A 21352-nucleotide genomic window follows, 5' to 3' on the forward strand; every position below is an offset into this window, starting at 1 on the left:
AGCATGGGTTCCCTGGCTGTGTCACAATATGGCCAGGGCCATCACAGGGTGGGAGGATAAAGATGCCAAGCAGGATGTGTGGCGTCCTCTGTGCAGCTTGAGTTCTGGAACCCCGGTTAGGGGCAGTGAGGGAATGAATACAGGACAGACACACAGACACATGTATACTATGGCAAAGCTGGCATGGGGGGGGGATTCTCAAACGTGAACATGACTGCCACAGCCCAGAACGTCAGCGTGTTTGTTAGGTATGCAGCACAGTGGAGGTGTTAGCTAGTCTTCGTAGGAAGTCTCTGTAGGCCAGCAATCTCAAGCTGTAAAGAGGGAGCCACAGCTGTTATTCTTTGCAACACTGAACAATTGTCCATTCACAGACTCAGACAGACCCTTCAGAATAGTTTGGCCATTTCCCTTGAGCCTGGGCCATTTGGGTAATGACTTTGCCAATTGTCCCATGGGTCCAAGGTCTTGGAGCCCTTTTTTTGACATGACTGTGTGCATGCCAAAATATACATTCCCTCAGGACGTCACCCACGGAGGGCTTCCTCCTCTCCCTATGACAGGGGGAGGCGAGGTGCCAGGCTTTGTGAGAATGTTCTCAGGTGCTGGCTGGTTCTATCCTGATCAAGCTGGGAGGAGGGCTCATCCTCCCCCAGCTACCTAATGACCACCCCCGCCCCCAACACTATTGGTGGTGGGAATGGACGGACCCTAGAGGTGCGGGTCCCCGGCTTTAAGCACCTGCTGGGCCTGTTTCTCCACGTGGTTCCTTTGAGGTCAGTTCCTCCAAGGACGACAGTGGTACCTGAGTCTCACAGGCATCCTTGATTGGAGGTAACTCTCAGGTGCTAACACACACTGCTAGGAGACTATTCTCCCGGGGTCTGTGTGGGTTTTCAAGGGGTAGCCTTCTGTCCTAGTCCCAGAGAATGACGCTGCCACAGCTCTAGGAGTCCTTCATTATAGGCTTGAGCGCTGGGTCTCCTGTCGAGACGTTTTATGTTGACCAAGACTGAAATGTGGTAGAACGTAAGAGGCTTTGAGTGAACCCTCCTGGTCCACTTGGCAGAACTCTTCAGTTTGCTTTCCTTCTGACACAACCTGGTATCGTGGCTGGGCTGTTCTCCATCAACAGGAGACCAGGATGAGCTCTTTATGAATCTGAAGTTTTTATTGAACTGCTTTCATGTAATAGGGGCCCTGAGATGATTTTCATTCGTTCTTTAAAGTGAGTCCTTTCTCCCAGCAGCTCTTACACCTGAGCTTTTACCCGCCTCGCCTCGCTCCCTCATCTCCTCCTGCCTGCATGCTTGTCAGTTGCACACCACCTCTCTGTGGTCCTGCTTTTGGGCCGTGTCCTAGTCAGGGTTCCTATTGCTGCTACAAAAACACCATGACCAAAAAGCAAGTCGGAGAGGAAAGGGTTTATTTGGCTAACACTTCCACATTGCTGTTCATCACTAAAGGAAGTTGGGACAGAAACTCAAACAGGGCAGAAGCTTGGAGGCAGGCGCTGAGGCAGAGGCTATGGGCTTCCTGGCTTGCTTCCCTTGGCTTGCTCAGCCTCCTTTCTTATGGAATCCAGGACCACCAGCTCAGAGATGGCCCCACCCACAATGGGCTAGGCCCTCCCACTAATTAAGAAAATGCCCTATAGTCAGATCTTATGGAGGTCTTTTCTCAATTGAGGTTCCCTCATTTAAGTTAACTCTGGCTTGTATATCAAGTAGACATAAGGCTAGCCAGCACCAGCTGCCACGGAGACCGCTGTTTATTGCCATTGCTTCAGAGTTGAATGAGTAAATTATTTAAATCACAGAGCAACCCTTGACCATACAGGTGATGGGTAGAGCCCAAAACCAGCCCCACCCAGGCTTGGCTATCATTGGTGGTAGTTATCCTGAGAGCTCTGGGCACACCAGGGGCCAAGCATGGGCCTGTCATGTGCTCATTCCCTGCCTCACTCACTGCTAAGACCTAAACTTAGGCACTATGATTTTCTCCATCTGAAGCGAGGACACTGAGGCTCAGAGAGGTTAAGAAACCTACCAGTAGGGGCTGGAGAGATGGCTCAGTGGTTAAGAGCACTGTCTGCCTTTCCTAAAGGTTCAGGGTTCAATTCCCAGCACCCACATGGCAGCTCACAACTGTCTGTAATGCAATTCCAAGGGATCTGACAACTTCATAGTAATACACACACACACACACAGAAACCTGCTAATAGTTACACAGCTAGATGTCAGCTGGGGGATCCGGATGGAAATTCCAGCCTAGGTTGGTGATTACAGGTCTAAGAAAGACTCCCCCTGCTTTCTCGCTAGACAGAGGACCCAGGATTGGAGGAGGGACACAGGCAAGGAATCTGCTAAATTAACAAAATGGGTGGAGGGGTGAGTTTTTATCACTCTGGGAATGGGGCGGGGAGGCTGAGGCTTGTTGGTACCCTTTTAGCAGCTGTTTGGAGATTACACCTTCTAACTGTGGGCACCCCACAGAAATTCAAACCAGCAGAGCAGTGTGGAATCTCTCAGTAGATAATTATTTATAATTAGCATTACAGTGTCATGGGATTGTTTTTAAATTGCTTCAAAATGGTCTCCAAGTGGTTAGAGCATCCCCTAAATAAATTTAATTTTCTGTTAATTTGAGGTCAATTGTAACATGGTCTAAAACTTTTTTTTTTTAACATACATAAATTATAGCCTGGTGTTGGTGAAGGGAGACATTTGGCCTCTCAGTGACTGCTAGCTGTGACTGAGCATAGAGGGAATGAAAGCACTCCAGGACTCTTCCTAAGCTGTAGGTTAGGGTGACACTACCATCACCAAGACAACGAATGTGCAGGCCCTAACCTTGCTGTCCTTCTGGGAATGCTCTAGCTCTAGGGTCAGCTAGCTTAGTGCTCAGTGACTGCAGGCATGGGGTGAGGCACATGGCTTGGAACTGGTCTTCAAGAGGGACAGAGGCCTGCTCCTGCCTGAGCTCCGTTGGTTGCAGCAGTAGAAACTATGTATGCAACCAGTCAAGCCCAGGCATTTGGTATGTGGAAAAACGAAGGAAAAGAATTATGGTTGCCTTGCAGGCCATTGGCCCATGGGAAGCTTTGGAATCCAAACTCTGTCTCCATCCCCGGTTGGAGATTTCCTTTGGACCGTGACCTCTTGGGTTGCTGCTCTCGGCAGGTTGCCTGCTGCGTTATTAATGAGAGCTCAATTATAGATACCTGGCTTTGTGGGGCTCCCAGCATGCTCACTTTATCCTGCTGGGCCCCAAGGAGGGCCTCCCTCTGCTGCAGTCAGCCAGCCACAGTGTGCTAAGAGAGCCTGGTGTGAGGAGGGACGCTGTGTGCTCAGGCTCCTTGTCAGGGACAGAGTTGGGGGCCTCCCTGGAGCTTTTCTACACCTCCCTTCCTTTATCGCTTGCTCCTCCAACTCAGGAGTCCAAACTGCAGTTCAAGCTTAAGGGCCAGGAAGTACAGAGGAAGGCCGTGTAGGGATTTGGCCATTTTGTACACAAGGCCAAGAGAGTACATACAGACCCTGGGAAGGAAGAGGCAAGAAAGGACACCCACGCTGGTTCACAAATCTTGATGCACTAGTCCACTCCCAGGTTGCTTAGGCACCTGTGATGTCATCATTGATCACCACAGCCAGGGGCCTGGGATAAAAGAACTCCTGCCCTCCCCTCTCTTCCCCTCCCCTCTCTCCCCCTCCCCCTTGTTTGCTCTTTCTGCCTCGCTTTCTTTCCTGCCCCTCCAATGTCTGTCTCTCTCTTTCCCTCAATCTACCTTCATCCAATAAACTCTTTCCTATCAGATGTGTTGTATGTGTGGCATCATTTTAAAATATAAATACTAATAACCATGGCCCACACTGGCCTCCTGGCAGGAGTCAGTCTTGGGCCAATGTTTGGGGGTGGTCCAGGCCAACCTTTCCCTGTGAGGGCTTCTGTCCCAGCACCTCTCATTCAACATGTAGCCTCCTTAGCCAAAACAACCGGCTGTAGAGTAGCTTTTCGTTCCAATTGTGGGGGTGAGGGGCTGCGCTGAAGAAACAGGCTCTACAGGACAGTCTCCTGCTGTGAAACCAGAGTACCCTTATCTGGGGCGCCAACAGATCTTCTTCCCTCAGGGCTGCACTGAGAACATTCATTAAACGCTGGCTGTTGTCATATTATCGCTAGCGTCTGCCCCCCATCCTGGCTCCCTGGGTTGGAGGGGCGGGGCTCACCTTTAGGCAGGGAGTTCCCTGGGTTGGGAGGTGGTAGGGTGGGATGGTGGGAGTGCTGGGATACTGCTTTGTTTGCTGTTGTTGCTGTCAGTATCTTCTCTTGTTTCCAGGTCTCCAGTTCCCTTTGCCTCATGCTCAGGAGGCAGGAGAAGCTGAGGTTTAGTGGTGGAAGTGGCGAGGAAGGAGGTAATCATGAGTGGCTCCTGAGCACTTCCACTCGGCAGGGCAGCCATCTCCCCTTAAGACTTTTCTCCCCCACATCTTTGTCTTTTATGAGACTTTTATAATCACATAAACAATTCGTGTTTGAAACGGAAATGTTATAGGATGCTGTTGGGGTTGCCTCGCTCCATGCTCATGTGGACCCCTGAGACCTCAGAGTGGGACTGTCTTTGGAGAAAAAGCCTTTAAGTTAAAATGAGGTCACCAGGATGGTCCTGATCCAACTGACTGGTGTCATTTTTATGTCCAAGGGAAATTCCAATTCCCCAAACTCCAAAAGGCAATCCAGATATCCAGAAATTACCTCAACCTAGACTATAAGAGGGATTTCTGGTGGTTAGATAAAAGCCAGAATTCCTCAGGAACTTGTGAAACTGGTTTCCATCTGCCAAAAGGAGTCATTTCTTCTCCTTACCTCTGGCAGAAGGGACATACGGCTACCTAGAGGGTCAACCAGCTTACCGAAGCACATGCTGGCATACCTCTTACACATTTCAAAGTCCGTGCTGGCATCCTAGCTCTTCTCACCTCCTCCCCCACCCTAAAGGCCCCCAGCTCACCGGCTTCCTCCCCTTCCCAGCGACTCATTCTTCTTATAACCCTGCAATTCTTCATGTTTTCCGTCTGCTCCTCTTTTGCATTTTGCATCTCTCAGTATGCTCTCTCTATTCTCTAGCACCTGCTATTCTCTCTCTCTTTCTGTTATACACACATACACACACACACACACACACACACAGAGAGAGAGAGAGAGAGAGAGAGAGAGAGAGAGAGAGAGCCCTGTCCCTGTCCAGTCTACTGGCCATGTTCAATCTACCTCTTTCTTCTTTCTTTCTCTGCTCTGGACTCTTCCAGATCCCTCTGTCTCTGTCTCTCTCTCTCTCACACACACATATACCTACAATAATAAAAATCTTCCCCTCAACCATACTATGGATCAGTCATGTTGTCAGTTTATACCTCTGGTGCTATACTCCTGGGAGGGGCACAAATGGATCCCCTTCCAAGGGGCTCAGCCCCTCCTAATAGAACGAAACAGCTGATTTGACTCTCCTAAGCATGCGTCATTTGTTTCTGTTTGTATTGTCCATCCACTGTATTCTACTCCAAATGTTAGGGTCTGCCTCTTCAGCCGCTGTGTCCCTCCGCCTGCTCTATCTGTGTACTTGGAGCAGCCTACTTTGTCTCTGTAGGCTCCTGAAGCCTACCACTGCTACAAAAATTGCTCGGGTGTGTCAGGCAGTTTCTCCACCCTATTGGGCACCCATCATATGGAAAGGAACTCTTCTTCTTTGTGATCTAGGACACATTTCTCTCTGACAAGTCTCTTGGTCCCCTGGGAATGCCCCAGATGGAAATTCTTGTCACCTGGACACCTTTCTTTTGTTAAGCCCGGCCGGAGCGTAATTTCCAGAGAGGTGACCAAAGGAAATTCTTGGAGGTGATATCGATGCAAAAGCAAGAGGTTTATTCAGGCCAACACGCTTTGGGGCCACTCTGCAAGTCAGCAAAGACAAAAACCTCAGATTTTTAAGAGAGGGGGCGTGGGGAAGTTCAGGGGTCAAAGTCCTGGCTACTCATAATTGGATGAGGGGCTAGGGTAGTTGAATTTCAAGTCTGGTCAGTCCTGGCCAGACACCTGGGGAATATCTGATCTTTAAATCACGTTTGGAATTTCCTGCTAGTGCGGATGGATGTGGCTGCAGTCAAAGGTGGGTGGGCGATTAGCTTCATCCTGTGTCTTCTCTGAGGAGCAAGCCTGCAGGTTTTTGGTCAAAGGTCGGGGGATGTTCAGGAGAAGAATTGAGGCCATCTGGGTTAATTGCTAGGTGATGCTATCTCTCAAGCGTAGATCTTGTCATTCTTCTTTGCCCAGTGGAGGTCTTTGCTGGCTCACTTCCTTATCTCTGCCTGAGCAGATGACCAGGGTCCTGGGCGGTTACATTCCTCCCTTCTCTGGAAAAGTACTGTGAGGCTTTAATTAACACTTTAACTCGGGCCTGAAAGTCGAAAATATAGGTTACAAAGTTAGTTTGATCCTCTCAAGCTCTCCCATCCTTGCTCTCCCTCTCAACATGTTCTCAGCTCCCTCTGTCTCTCTGACCATCCTCTTAATCTGCCCTTGGCTGCCTCCTCCATAGCTCTGTCTCTCAGCTTCCTCCTGGACCTTTGGGACAAACTAAATAATGACGATTAGACGTACAACAGATCTTATATATAAAAGAGTTTTATTAGGTGGCTATAAAGAGAGGGAGAGAAGGGGGGAGAGCAAGACATGATGGGGAGAAGAGAGAGAGAAAGGGGAAAGAGAGGGAGGGGCACCCAGATAGAGAAAAGGGAGAAGGCCAAGAGGCCAAGAGAGAAGAGAGACCAAGAGAGGTCAAGGGAGGAACCACATGTCGGGTTGTCCCTTTAAGGGGCAAGGTAACCACGCCTTCCAGGTGTGGCCACCTGGCGGGTGACACATGATAACATCATAAGTTGCTAGGCAACCCAGAAGCAGGTTTGGTTCCAAAATCCTAACATTAACCGTGGCTAACTGTTGGAGGACCCTGCTGTTTGAGGTCGCAGTCCTCTCCAGGGCCAAATAGCCTTTCTGAGCTGTGGGCTCAGTGTGAGATGGAGGACCCCCTCTCCCCAGCAGGGCCTCCTACTCTCTGCCTGACTTCATCTGGAGGGTGTCTTTACTCACAGAAGCCTCTAACCATATCTGGAACGTGACCTTTGGCACAGTTCCCTGATGGCACTCCTTTCCTACTGCCCATAGGATAATTAGGTACTGTGTTCCTGTTCATATGATAGGACCGTGCTGCCAAATGCAAATGAAGTATACCTGGCACCACCAGCCCATCCAATGGTGTGCTTGTATCCTAGGAACGCCCCATGCGCCCCCATAGAGCTGTTGCCCACCCCAAGTAAAGCTGAGCTATCTCCCTGAAGTGGTTCCCAGAGGTCGTGCTGTCATTCTGTTGTACTTGCTGGCCATCCGAAACCCCAGTTTGTCGCTTCTGCTCCCTTGTTATTGAGGACCGGTGGCCACCAACCCCAGGAATGAAGGAGAGCCACAGATAACCACTTATCTGTCCTTGCCCAAACCCCAGGAGCTGCCTGCTTTGTCTCTGTGCCTCTTGGCTTGCTGAAGTCTTGCAGGTACTGCTCTAGTCCTCCTGGGACTCCAACATTGAAATCCTCCCTTTGGTGGCGTTCCTGTTTGCGACCCTTTTCCCTAAGCCTCTCCCATGTCTTCTTTCCTGCTTGCTCGTCTCTTAGCTCGCCCCTAACCATGGGCTTGTTCCATTCAGGATACTCCTCCTGACTGCTTCCCCTAATCCCTTTTCATCCATTAAGCCTGTCTCAATGCAGCACATTGCATTTCCAAATTCTCATGGATTGTAACAATTTCCGCCACCGCACGAGGAAATGATCCCACGATTCTCTGCCCTTCACTCTCAGAGATCCCTTATCTCTGCACTGTCTCTGCTCTACTCACTCTAGTCTCTCCCTCAAATCACTAATTTCAGTTTTTACAGAGATTCACATGTCTTTTGAGTATGGGTAATATTTAAATATTGTCACATGCTGTTCTACTTTATTAAAGAAAAAAAAGCTAGCAGGGGAGTGGTGGTGCACACCTTTAATCCCAGCACTAAGGAGGCAGAGGCAGGAAGATCTCTGAGTTTGAGGCCAGCCTGGTCTACAGAGTGAGTTCCAGGACAGACAGGGCTACACAGAGAAACCCTGTCTTTGGAGGAAAAAGGAAAGCTGGTTCTGGAGCTGAGTTATGGCTCTCTCTCCTCTGGCCCAGGCATGTTTGTTTAAAAATGCCTCCAAAATCTCTGTCCTGGGTCAGGTGGGCCACCTGGCTTTGTGGCAGGGAGGAGAACAAAGCAGAACAGCACAGGAAACGCCACTGTACTGGTTGGTTTTGTGTCAAATTGACGCAAGCCAGAGTCATCAGGTGAAGAAATATCTCCATAAGATTCAGCTGTAAGGCATTTTCTTAATTAGTGATCGATGGAGGAGGGCCCGGCCCATTGTGAGTGGGGCCATCCCTCGGCTGGTGGCCCTGGGTTCTATAAAAAAACAGGCCGAGCAAGACATGGGGAGCAAGCCAGTAAGCAGCACCCCTCCGTGGCCTCTGCATCAGCTCCTGTCTCCAGGTTCCTGCCCTGCTTGAGCTTCTGTCCTGACTTCCTCCAATGATGAACTATGATCTGGAAGCGTAAGCAGAATAAACCCTTTCCTCCCCAACTTGCTTTTTGGTCATGGTGTTTTTGTGGCAGCAATAGAAATCCTAACTCGGGCAGGCACTCTGAGCTTCAAAACAGCTAAAAAGTAAACTATTCCCAGTAGCGGTGACTGTGGCTTATCTCATACTCCTTTTCTTGATTTTCTCTAACTCTTTAAATAATTCCCTCTCTTGTGTCTCTAAAACTTTGCTAAAATAGAAACTTTGTCTTAATTATCTGTAAGAATATTTTGTAAACTTTCTATATCTCAGGATTTGTAAAATCCACTGGGTGTGGCTTAAAAAAATTGTCACAGTAAAATCTGTAACAAAAAAAAAAGCTAGCTTAAAATTTGTAACAAAAAGTGCTGATAGTTAAAAAACTATAGTGTGCTTGAATTCCAACTCTTGTTTAGAAAAATAGATATTTAACAAAACAAAACAAAAGGACATGCTCCTGATGGGCTCACTTTGGGGTAAATAGCAACCGTGAGTCTTGCTGCCATCTTGGCTGATGACCTCATCAGGATGATGACCTCATCACGGTTGTGTGGCTGGCAGCCATCTTTACTAAGGTTAAAGAGAGGACACACCATGTAACTTCACTGCCCTCTGGATTAAGCCGACCATGTGCTCTAAAGCAACTAAGACAGCATCCATAAAGCTTTTTAGTGCTACTTAGCCCTTATCGTTATATATATATATATTTTTTTTTCTTTTTTTTGTCTAAGGAGGAAACAAGCAGGGCCTTCAAGATATTTTGAGTTAGAATAGATTTTTGTATGGTGACTTTTATCCCCCCTAAGAATAAAAATAACAGAATACAGACGGCGGGGAAAAAAAAACCATCAAAAAGGTTTATGGAAAACAGGACTTTAAAACATCATATGGTTGATGAATAAGGTATGGTTGATGATAAAGGTTTATAAATTCCTAAAGTTATGAAGGTCTACTCAGATGAATAGAAACTGAGATAGATTGGGCCAGGCAAGGTGGTGCTAGCCTTTAAGCTTTTAATCCCAGCACTCTGGAAGGCAGAGGCAGAGGCAGGTGGATCTCTGTGAGTTCAAGGCGAGCCTGGTTTACAGAGCAAGTCTAGGACAGCCAGGGATATTACACAGAGAAACCCTGTCTCAAAAAAACCAACAAAACAAAACAAAAACTGTAATCTTAAAAAGCTATTAGCTTGTTAACTGTTAAGACATACAAGTTAATAATCAGTCAGTCACCTTATAAATGATTAAATTAGTGTGCTCAGAACATGCTTGTTGTCATGCCAAGTACAAATAAAATTCATTTACAGGACAATTTAGCCTTTAGCCTGTTGTCAAGATTAGCCTGAAGTAACTGAAAATGAGTAAAGTTTGCTTAAAGTCAGGTATACTTAATAGATTAGATGATGGCCCTCAAGGCCTCAGAGAGACCATTGAATACGGCATTTAATGTGTTTAATGAGAAAGGCTTCCCCTGACAGACAAAATTATCAGCTTCTGGGGGCAGCAGCTGAGGCTGTCTCCAAAGAAGACGGGCGGCAGCTGACTTCCCCTGGAGCTCGCTTCAAGTGTGGTTACGCTGCTGACTACTGGGCAAAGAACTGCACCATGCCTTGCCCGGAGCCAGGGCCCGGCCCAAACTGTGGACACTGTCGGGGTGACCGCCCTGCTCTGCCTTGCCAAGGTAGGTCAGTTTTCCCAAGTTCCTCCTCCACAGGAAAGTATCTCGCCTTCTGGGGTCTGGCCGCTCAAGGCTGATGCTGTCTGTCCTGTGTGATAGCTGAAGGCTGACTGATGACCTTTGCCCCCAGCAAGGCTGTTGAGATCACCATGGTGGATCCCAGGCTGGCTGAGTGGGTAGAGGGTAAGTCTCTGTCATTTTAACTGAGAGGCCATTTGGTCTATACTTCCCGCTCAAATTTATCCTTCCCTCATCTCTGTGATGACGGGCTATGATAATGGCTTCATCAGTTTAGCAGCAGCAAGCAGACCTTCGCCAGCTCCTACTGCCAAGGCCACAGCTGCCTGGCCAGTCCATTTCCTGTGTAAATTGACTTTTTCTATAGCTACTAGATAGGTCTCCTGCTGAAAAAGGCCAGCTCATGACAGGTCCTTCACCCTGAAAGAGAGAAACTCACAAAACAGGTTTCAAAGTGAAAAAAACAAACTCAAGCTATCGCGCTGCTATTACCAACTAAAATTTACTTTTTACTAATTCCTTTATCTAAATGATCTTGCTTTTCGATAACTACTCTCAGAAGTCAACCGCTCCTGTCTCACGGTAAAGATTAGGTAGAAAAAAAAAATAACAAATGGCGTTTGGGGACATTAGGAATGTGTGCAAGCTGAGGAGAGATTGGAACACACCGGCCTTGTGCACCTTGGTGTCCATCCAGCCTCTGACTGCTTGTTCAGTCACATGTACTCATGGCTATAGCAACCCTACACACACAGAGACAGGCCATGAACAAGAAGAGAAATGCGATCCCGGGGTTGCACCGTCCGGAGACGTCCAGGAGGCATCCAAGTGCAATTTGTGCAGAACAGATGGAACCTTCTGGGGCTCCCTAGGGGTTGTGTACTGTAGTTCCAGGACAGGGAGGACTCCGAGCCGGGACTTCAGTGGAGAGTGAAGCTCAGAGCCAAAAGGGGATGGTTACAGAGTCCAGCGCCGTGGAAGGAGGGATGAGAGGGCTAATCAGGCAGCCCCTTAGGAGGAGGGGGGAAGGGGCAGGGTCTCCACACAGAGGTAGCAAGTGGACAACAGAGGGGGAACAGAGTTTCAGAGAAATCTCTGAAGACAGTATGAACTCGATTGGTCATCCTAGAAGCCATTACGATGCTTAGGCTGTGGCCACTGTTCCCCTTTGGTCAAACCAGAAGCTGGTCCAAACTGCTAGATGGTGGTGTAAACCCCTCTACCAGCAGAGGCCCCCTGAGTCCCCCAAAGACACCACTTCCTTGTACCATAACCACCCTCGTACCAGTTCTGACGTCAGCAGTATGTGGGGGGAGGAGGGGGATAAAAAGGGAACATAACCAGATTAATCTCAACAACCTCCCAGCGCTACCTCTGCACTTGGAGTTGAGATTTAGAGTGGTGACAAGAGGAAGGAACCAGATGTGGACAAAAGTTTCAAAATGCCTAGTGCGTTCCTCCTTAGCTGGGGAGTGTGTCCGAGGAGGCATGCTGGATTTTACACATGGCAGGCCTCAGCAGCCTCTGCTGCTGAGCTACATTCCCAGCCCTAAAAGCAGCTGTTGGTTTGTTTTAAAATCAGACTCTCACTATGTATGTGATGTAGTTGCTACATAGTCCAGGTGGGTATCGAACTCACAGAGATCCAGCTGCCTCTGCCTCCTGAGTGCTGGGAATAAAGGCATACATTGCCTGGCTTCCCTAGGCAGGAAGTCCCAACAAGCAAGCGAAGCCTTCAGTCTCCCTATGCTGTTGATTGTGGATGTGATAGGACCAGCTGTCTCCTGCTCCTGCTCCTGTGACTTCCCCACAGAGATAGACTGCAGCATGGAATACTGCTCTAAAATAAAATAAGCCCTTTCTCCCAGAGTTGCTTTTAGTCAGGGTTTATCACAGCAATAGCGATTAACTAGAAGAGGAGGCCCTGCATTGGGTGGGATTTCAGGGCTCTATACTCCGAGTGGGCTTAGGGTGCTCAGGCCTCGCCAGGGAGCAGGAGGCCGTGCTAGGCCTGTGGAAGATAAAGACCGGACAATGTGGAGCCTCAGACTCAGGCTCAGAGAGAAGCCATGCAGCCATGCCAGGTACCCAGCCTGGCTTGGCTTCTGCAAGGTGTGAGAGTGTGTGTGCGTGCATGGGGGAAGAGGGGTTGGTCTATGCCCCAGGAGTCTCACTTTGGCTTCCTTGTTTCTGTTTCTCTGGCTAGTTGCTTTCCCTTTCTCCTGCCCCAGCCCTCCCCCACCCCATGGAAGTCACCGAGGGCATTCTGGTGACAGACACCTCTTGGGTACCATTTGCTTAGGCTCTATGTGGAGGGTGCCCAAGCCACTGTCTCTACAGGATACTGTAGACTGTCAGCCAGTCCTTGGATGGGAGGAAGAGCCTACAGACTCAAAGGCAGGGCCTTTGGGCTGCACAAAATAGCTTCCCCACGGCTTGGGCACTAGGCTCAGGATTTGCACCACCAAGATGTAGCTTCTAGCTCTTGCAGCCTGACGCTGACCTCTACACTGCTGTCCTTTCCACATTTACTGAGGAGAGTCGCCTTCACGCTCTCAGCCAGCTGAGGGAGAGCATGAAGGGCGTTGTTGGTCTTGCCTGCTGTGGCATTGGTTGCCAGCTTGGATGGCTATTCTTGATTGTCAACCTGACTGTATCTGGGATGAACTAGAATACAGAAATGGAGGGCAGACATGTGAAAGATTTTGGATTTTGTTTTGTTTTGTTTTGTTTTTCAGACAGGGTTCCTTTGGGTAGCCTTGGCTATCCTGGGACTAGCTCTGTAGACCAGGCTGACCTCAAATTCACAGAGATCTTCACGCTTTTCAAGTGCTGGGATTAAAGGTGTGTACCACCTCTGTTCTGTGAGAGATTATTTTTCTTTGGTTTGAAGTGAGTAAATCCACTTGTTGTCAGGACCTTCGAGGAAGACAAACACCTCTGATCCTAATCTTGGGGCTGGAAGATCCACCTTCAGTCTGGACCACACCTCCTGATGGAAGCCCATATAAAGACATGGAAGGAGGAAGTCTGAGTTGTCTGCCTGCTTGTCCTCCCCTTGCTAGCACATCTGTTCCTTCACTGCCATTGGGACCTACTTCTTTGGAATTCCAGCATATACTGAAGACCAGCTGAGACTTCAGCCTTGTAGACTACTGGATTTGGGGGACTTCCTGTTCACACCCAGCCATCGTTTGATTAGCTGGACTGTAGCCTGTCAGTCATGCCAGTATATATTACATATATTTGTAGAGAGATTCATTTTATAAGTTCTGTTACTCTAGAGAACCCTGATCTGTTGGGGTTGGGGTGGAGTCAAGAAAACTCACTTCAGAATCAGAAACTTAAAATGAAAGCTTTATCTTCTCCAAGTGCAAGGAGGCGGTCAGGTTAGCATCTGAACTGCTTCCCCACAGGGAGATTGTACAACGGTTTTAAAGGATGGGAACACAAAGCGAGGGGGAGCTGTTGCATTGACCAATCATATTTTGACACAAGGGGTTGTTGAGTAAGGAAGTAAAGCTGGGTGACTGGGCCTGTCCAGGTCGCCTGCTTTCAGGGCCCTTAATTCAGATCTCTGCAGTCAGTTCCCCTCCTGGACTCTGACCAGAATTTAGGATGATAAGGGAACAAAGGGATGGGCAATAGTTATTTAAGTCAAGACAGGCAGCACATTTGTGTGCTTTAGCTTAGATAGCGGGATAACAGCTGCTTCCCTCTTTACATCCTTTACTGGTTAACAGACAAACATGGAACATCTGAAGAAGGCAGGGAAAGAGTTGGGTTCTGGAGCCTGGGCATATGAACTCAGGTTTTTTGTTTTGTTTGGCTGTCCTGGACTCACCTCGTAGACCAGGCTATCCTCGAACTCACAGAGATCCATCTGCCCCTGGCTCCCAGAGTGCTGGGATTACTGGCGGGTGCCACCGCTGAACTCAGTCTTGACTCTGCCAGCAAGACAGAACGTGTTCCTGAGACAGCTGGCCCCGGGAGACTGTCTCTTAACAATCAATAGGCCAGCGATTCCTGCCATTCTGTCATTTCTATAAGCCATGTCTCAGCACATCCTGGGGCTCCGACGTCCACTGAGAAGAATCCGTTGTAATTTTTTTGCCTGTGCAGAAGGTTGTGTTTAAAATAATTTGTTCCCCGAGAGAGTTGTATTCGTCACTCTGCTTTCCTCTTAGGAGTACTAGGAGTTAGCAGGGACTGTGGAACACCTCCACCTTTTTGGTTGGTGTCCGTGCCTTTCCAACCTTCTGTCGGGGTAGATGTTGACATCTGTGTTTGAGTTCATTCTAAAATACCTCCTCCGGGGGCTGGGGAGGTGGCACAGTGGATGACAGTAATCGCTCTTGCAGAGGATGCAGAGTGAGGTTTCCAACACTCATGTAGGGTGACTCACAACTGCCTGTGACTGTAGCTGCAGTACCTCTGGCCCCTGGGGGAGGGGCAATGCCTTCTCATGTATGTACTGTCACATACACATAATTAAAATACGATTAATAGCAAACCTTTAAAGAAGCCCACCTGCCTAGGGCCCACGACTGTCTTGATATCCTCGGAGCACTAACTGCCTCATTTCACATAAAGCAAACTAGGACCTAAGCTGCTCTGTCCTTATCCAGGGACCAGGCTGACACCGAGCCTTGCCCTGTAGTCTCCTGTCAGCCAGAGGTGCTGATAACCCTGCCAAACAGCTCCAGGAACATGGCCTATGGATGGCTAATGCCTGTCCAGGCCTCAGCTTGTAGAGACCAAGACATCGTTTTGTGGTGAAAGCCACCTTGGAACTGGGAACTGAGAGGTCCCTCTGGGTGAGAGGTGGGAAGCCTTCTGCTACTCAGCCTTGGGATCCGCTCTCACATTCACTTCACAAATCTTTCTGGAATAGGTTACCAGAAAGTTTCTTCTGAGAATCCCAGCCACATGAGAGGAGCAAGTTTCCTTAGTCAGCTCTGTAGGTGCCCCAGTACCAACTTCCTACTTCCTGGAGACTTTACATGGTCACTGAATTCAACTCTAGGCAGAATTCTTCTTTCCTGTTTGACATCAGAGGTGGGAACTTTGGTTGCTCTAACAGGACAACAACTCAAGTATTGACTTGGCCAAGAGAAGCCACTGTGCTGTGGCCAAGTGGGTTCCCAGCGATGGTAACTGGTAAGCAGCCACATGGTGGAGAGGGTGAGAGAGTGAGCCACAGAGAGTGAAGCCCAATGTGTCAGGGAAAGTTGCTTAAGAAAGAGATGGAGTGAAGAAAAGGAAAGGTGTGTGTGTGTGTGTGTGTGTGTTTCTGAGTAGCTCAGAAAATTGGCAGGCTACGTGGCTGCTGGAGTCTTTATTGTTAGACTGTTTATTTTAAATTAAAATACCTTATGCTGTACCCGTTGCACGCAGAATCGGCACATTAAAACTTTGGAAAATGTCTTAAAATGGGGAATGTTTTAAAATGGATGTTTTGAAGTTTATCTGGGTGACCTTGCACCTTCAGAGGGTATTTGGTTTCTGGATTTACAGGTGGGGCTCTAGGTGGGAATTCGTCCTTGTCTTTGGCCACCTAGGTAGAGCCTACTAAGTTTGCAGGAAGAGTCCAAATCCTCTTTGCTTGTCGAGGGTGAGGGCTGCCAAGTGGGACAGGGAGTAGGTGTATTTTCATATAACTTCAAACTGCTCGAACGCTTTCTGTCTGGGCTATTCTCCTGGATCAGCAGCCTTTGTGGCCCTAGAGCGGCCTCCATTGTGAAAGCAACAATGTTGTTTCTCGTAGGAAGATTCATCAAAATTGCCACTTTTTAAGTTATTTTTAAAAGAAACTAAGAAACAAGATTGGTAACAGCAGGGCCTGAGGCCAGGACAGTGGTCCCCTTTAATCCCAGCACTTGAGAGGCAGAGGCAGAGGCAGGCTCATCTCCAAGTTGGAGGCCAGCATGGTTTACACAAGGAGTCCCAGGGCAGCCAGAACTACACAGAGAAACCCGTCTTGAGAAAAAAACCAAAAAGTGGTAATGAAGAATGGACTTCTTATCAGTTTGGCCAAATTGAGTTGTTGGTGGAGGAACCGGTATGTCTCCCCCACAAAAGATAGGCAAACAGTGCTTTTTTTGGAGGAGGGAACTTGGAGCTCAGGCTAGCCCCAGATAAGTTTTAGTTTAAGTCCAGATAGGAAAAAAAATTGGGATCTGAATGAGCCCCTATCAAAAAAAAAAAAAAAAAAAAAAAAAAAAAAAAGGAAGAAAAAGAAAAATTGGGAGCTGGGCACAGGGCACATGCTTGTAATTCCAGCACTCAGGGAAGCAGAGGCAGGTAGATCTCTGTAAGTTCAAGGCCAGCCTGGTCTACAAAGTGAGTCCAGGACAGCCAAGGCTACACAGAGAAACCCTGTCTTGAGAAGAAAAAAAAAAAAAAAAAAGGGCTTAGAGGGAGTGGGATTCCCACACAAATTCATCCTAGCAGAGCTATTTTGTTCTTCTAATCGGTGGAGTGTGCAGGTGTGTCCTGTCATTGACGTCATTGGACTTAGGGGAAGTCAGGATCCCTGACTCTCACCTATCCTGCCAGTGAAGGTAGCACAGGCCTGCAGTCCCAGCATTGTGGGGAGGAAAGCAGGAGGTCCAAGGTTATCCTCGGCTATTTACCAACGTCAAGGCCAGCCTGTGTGACCGGGGACCCTGTCCCAACAGAACAAAACGAAAGCCCCGTGGGTTTGAAAGAGAATTAAAGGAAGGGGGTGATGATCTGGGAGTTGGGGCACAAGTGTGGAGACCACGCTTCTGAGCAGAAGCAGCCTCTGGGTGCTTGTTTCAGTTCACCCTGTAGCCCCAGCATGCAGGCTATGGAGGAGGCAGGAAGACAGGAAGTTCAAATTCCAGGCCAACCTGGGCTACATAAGATGTCTTAAAAACAAACACAAAAAGCAACCAAAATAAACCTAGGCTCCTTGTTTGTTTGTTTGTTTTGTTTTGATTTGATTATTTGTGCATGTGCATGTGTGTGCTCCCACGGAGACCAGGACAGGACATTGAATCCGCTAGAACTGGAGTTATAGGAAAGCATAAGCCACCTGTCACTGGGTCCTGGGAACTGAACTCAGGTTGTCTGGAAGAGGGAGTATACATTCTTAACTGTTGAACCTTCTCTCCAGCTCTAGTATTCTTCTTCTTCTTTTTTTTTAATTTAATTTTTCTAAAGAGAGATATTTCAAACAAAAATTCTAAACCTGAGGAAAGCCGTGCCTAAGGCCCAGTCTAGTCCCTGGGGACATTTGAGCCCAACCTTGCTGGGTGGCTTCTCAGCTGTAAACCTGTAACGTACAACATTATGAACTCGGTGACAGTTAACACATGAACTGACAGCCTGGTGACGGACCATAGTAAGTAAGGGCTTCTTCAACCCCTGAGACCTTTTCTGAAGTAACCAAAGCCAAGAACACACGGTTCTCAGATGCAGACTCGGCTGTCTGACACTCCTGTCCTTTCGGTAGATTCATTCTTGGCAATCCCTGCTCAGCAGAGCTCCTTGGCAGGAGGGTGCCTCGGAGGTTTTACTTCGCTGTGTCTGCTGACTCCAGCTCCTTGATTTCTGACCCATCGTCTTCTACGTTCCCACCTAAAGACTGCCTCGTAGAGATGCTCCAGCCATTACGTGACCTTCTACACTAGTCGATCCCCAGGAGTGTACAAAGCTACTCCCACCCCCATTTCTTCAACGTGTTCAGACCCAACAATGCCGTGTCAGATTTATGCAGTGCTGGGGGTTGGTGTCAGGGCTCCGGGCATTTTAGATAAAGATTCCACCAACTGAGCTGCATCTCCAGCCCTAGGTTAAAGGTCTTTAGGAAATCTGAATCTGAGTAAATTTTTTACTGCTGGGTCATGTGGACAACTCATCCCACAGTGGCTCGTGCTGCAAAGGGACTCAAGATGAGTCCAAATGGCTTTCATGTCATACATGTGGAGATGGACGTTACATCAGTATCTAAAGAGGAAGCCAACTCAGGTCATCAGAAAAGTGGCCTGCTACCAGAGCAAGCAGCATCAGGTCCCTGATTGTCTCAGTTAGGGTCTCTCTTGCTCTGCTGAAACACCATGATCAAAAGAGCAAGTTGGGGAGGAAAGAGTTTATTTGGCTTACACTTCCACATTGTAGCCCATCATTGAAGGAAGCCAGGACAGGAACTCAAACAGGGCAGGAACCTGGAGGTAGAGGCAGAGGCCATGGAGGGGTGCTGCTTACTGGCTTGCTCCACAGGGCTTGCTCAGCCTGCTTTCTAATAGAACCCAGGGCCACCAGCCCAGGGATATCATGCTCACAATGAGCTAGTCCCTCCCCCCACCAGTTTGCTAATAACAAAAATCCCCTGCAGCTGAGTTTTGAAACAGGGTTTCTTTGTGTAGTCCTGCCTGTCCTATAGACCAGACTGGCCTCAAACTCAGAGATCCACCTGCCTCTGCCTCGAAACTGCTGGGACTAAAGGAGTGGGCCACCACCACCACACCTAGCTCTACAGCTGACTCTTTCGGAGGCATTTTCTCAAAGTTCCCACCTTTCAGATGGCTTAAGCTTGAATCAAGTTGTTGACATAAGACTAGCCAGGCCATTAACCAAGCAACCATTCGGGAAGTGGCTATAATGAGCTTTCCAAGTGACATGCATTTCAAACATACCCTCTTTCCAAACTGCCACCCAGACCACAAACCAAACCAAGGTCCACATGGCATGGTCAAAAGGAACCCTCCAGACTTTAAAATACACTAAAATACTGAAGGCCTTTAGTCCCAGAATTTAGGAGGCAGAGGCAGGGGGTTCTCTGAATTTGAGGCCAGCCTGGGCTACACAGAGAAACCTGTCTTAAAAAAACAAAAACAAAAATTAAACAAAGCTGTACAGAAATGAAAATTACAATCCCCCATTCCCTTCTCTTTCCATTACCAGTTCATACACAACAATCTGGGTCAAGGAAAATCAATCCCAGCAGCTCTGGGGATTAACTGGCCGCAGGCTTGCCTCCTACCTGGATCACGAAAGTTGTTACTGGATACTTGGATTCATAAAACCTACTGATTCGTGAAACCATGTTGGTTCCCTGTATCTTTTAAAATTTGGTTATATTTACATGCATGTGTGTCTGCGTCTGTGCAAGGCGCCTCTGGCAAGGTGCGTGCAGAGGCCAGAGGGTGTCCTTCCTGGAATTGGGGTTATAGGCGGTTGTAACCTGGTGTGGGTGCTGGGAACTGAACTCCCACCCTCTGCAAGAGCTTTCAGCGTTCTTAACTGCTGAACGATTGCTCTAGCCTCATTCCCCGTATTTCAAAAGAAATGGGGGGTGGTGAGAGGTGGCTCAGAGGGTAAAGGCACCAGTGGCCAAGCTTTTTGATACGAGTTCAATCCCCAGGACCCGTGTGGCAAAAGGAGAGAACTGATTCCTCCAAATTGTTCCCTGATACGTGGACACATAAACATAAACTAAAACCGCGAAGTGTAAAGAGGAAATGGGCTAGGGGATGGCTCAGTGGGTAAAGCATTTGCTGTCAAGGCATGGAGACCCAAGGTCAGATCCCATGTAAATACCAGGTACCCCTGACAGTTCACTTGTAATTCCAACCTCGGATCACCAGAGCAAGCTGGCTAGTCAGCCTAGCCTTATCTGTGAGCTCTGGCTTTGTGAGATCCTGCTTCACTTAAGAGATGGATGAGCAACACATGGCTCCTGACGTCAACCTTGGGACTCCCATATGCACGTGGATGCAAAAAAAATTAAGAAACAGAAATTGATAAAGGATTTATTTACACTTTGTTGAAACACAGGAATGGGGGAACACACACAGCAATCCTCCTTCTGTTTTGTCTGTGGCCATCTTACAATTTAATAGTTTTATAAACTTTTATTATTTATGTGGGACCCATGTCATGGTAAGTACATGGAAGTCAGAGCGTGGCTTTTGTGGAGTTGCTGCTCTCCTTCCACCTTTAGGAGGGATCTGGGATTTGAACTCAGGTTCTAAGCTTGTATAAGTGCTTTTACCTGCCGAACCATTTCTAGACTCCATCTTACAGTTATTAGACAACGGCCAGACTACATAAAGACTTAACTGTGAGGAGGGACAATCATCCTTCCCCAGGGGACCACAGGCTGTTTTCAGCTTTTGAGTCCAGACACGGGAGAGTATGGATCCAAACAGAGCCTCTATTCTGAAGGAGGAAGGAACTGGGTTTGTGGGATCCCTGCCCATTCTGGGGCTGGCAGATTTCTCTGTGACACATTCATTCCTTTGGTAGGTGGAAGGTGTAGGCTTTCTATAGTCTTAGAAACTGTGTCAGACGCCATGCTCCTCATAAAACCTCCTGATAAAACAATAGTTGATAGCTGAAGGGGTCAATAGTTCTCAGCTGATGAAATGCTGGAGCGCCAGGTCCAGAGGTGACCCAAGTTCCTTCCTTCACCTAAACGGATAGTGTTGACCTGCATGCCTCCATTTTTAGTCCAATTGCCAAGACACAATGTCTCTACATTTTTTTTCAATACAGGGTTTCTGTGTGTAGCCCTGGCTGACCTAGAACTTGCCCTGTAGACCAGGCTGGCCTTGAACTCAAGATCTGCCTGCTTCTGCCTGGAGTCAAAGGTGCCATGAGCATGGAGAGACTTGTGTATTAAAAACTCACAAGTATGATTTTGATGATATCTTCCTAACTTACATTATTTGAAAGTGTTTCTTTTGTTCGAAGTAAATTCTCACTCTGCAGTCCAGGCTGGTCTCAAAGTTGCAGCAATCCTCCTGCCTCACCCTCTTTAATGTTGGGATTGAAGGCATGAGCCACCTTGGTGGCTGGCACATTTAAGGGATTTCTAGGGAACCCCCCCTCCTTTTTTCTTTTCCCCCTGAGATAAAGGAATGTTTCTCTGTGTAGCTCTGGCTGTCCTGGAACTCACTCTGTATATCAGGCTAGCCTCAGACTCAAAGATTTTGCTGCCTCTGCCTCTGAG

This window comes from Meriones unguiculatus, chromosome 16, assembly GCF_030254825.1.
Source record: "Meriones unguiculatus strain TT.TT164.6M chromosome 16, Bangor_MerUng_6.1, whole genome shotgun sequence".
In the NCBI taxonomy this organism is placed as follows: Eukaryota; Metazoa; Chordata; class Mammalia; order Rodentia; family Muridae; genus Meriones; species Meriones unguiculatus.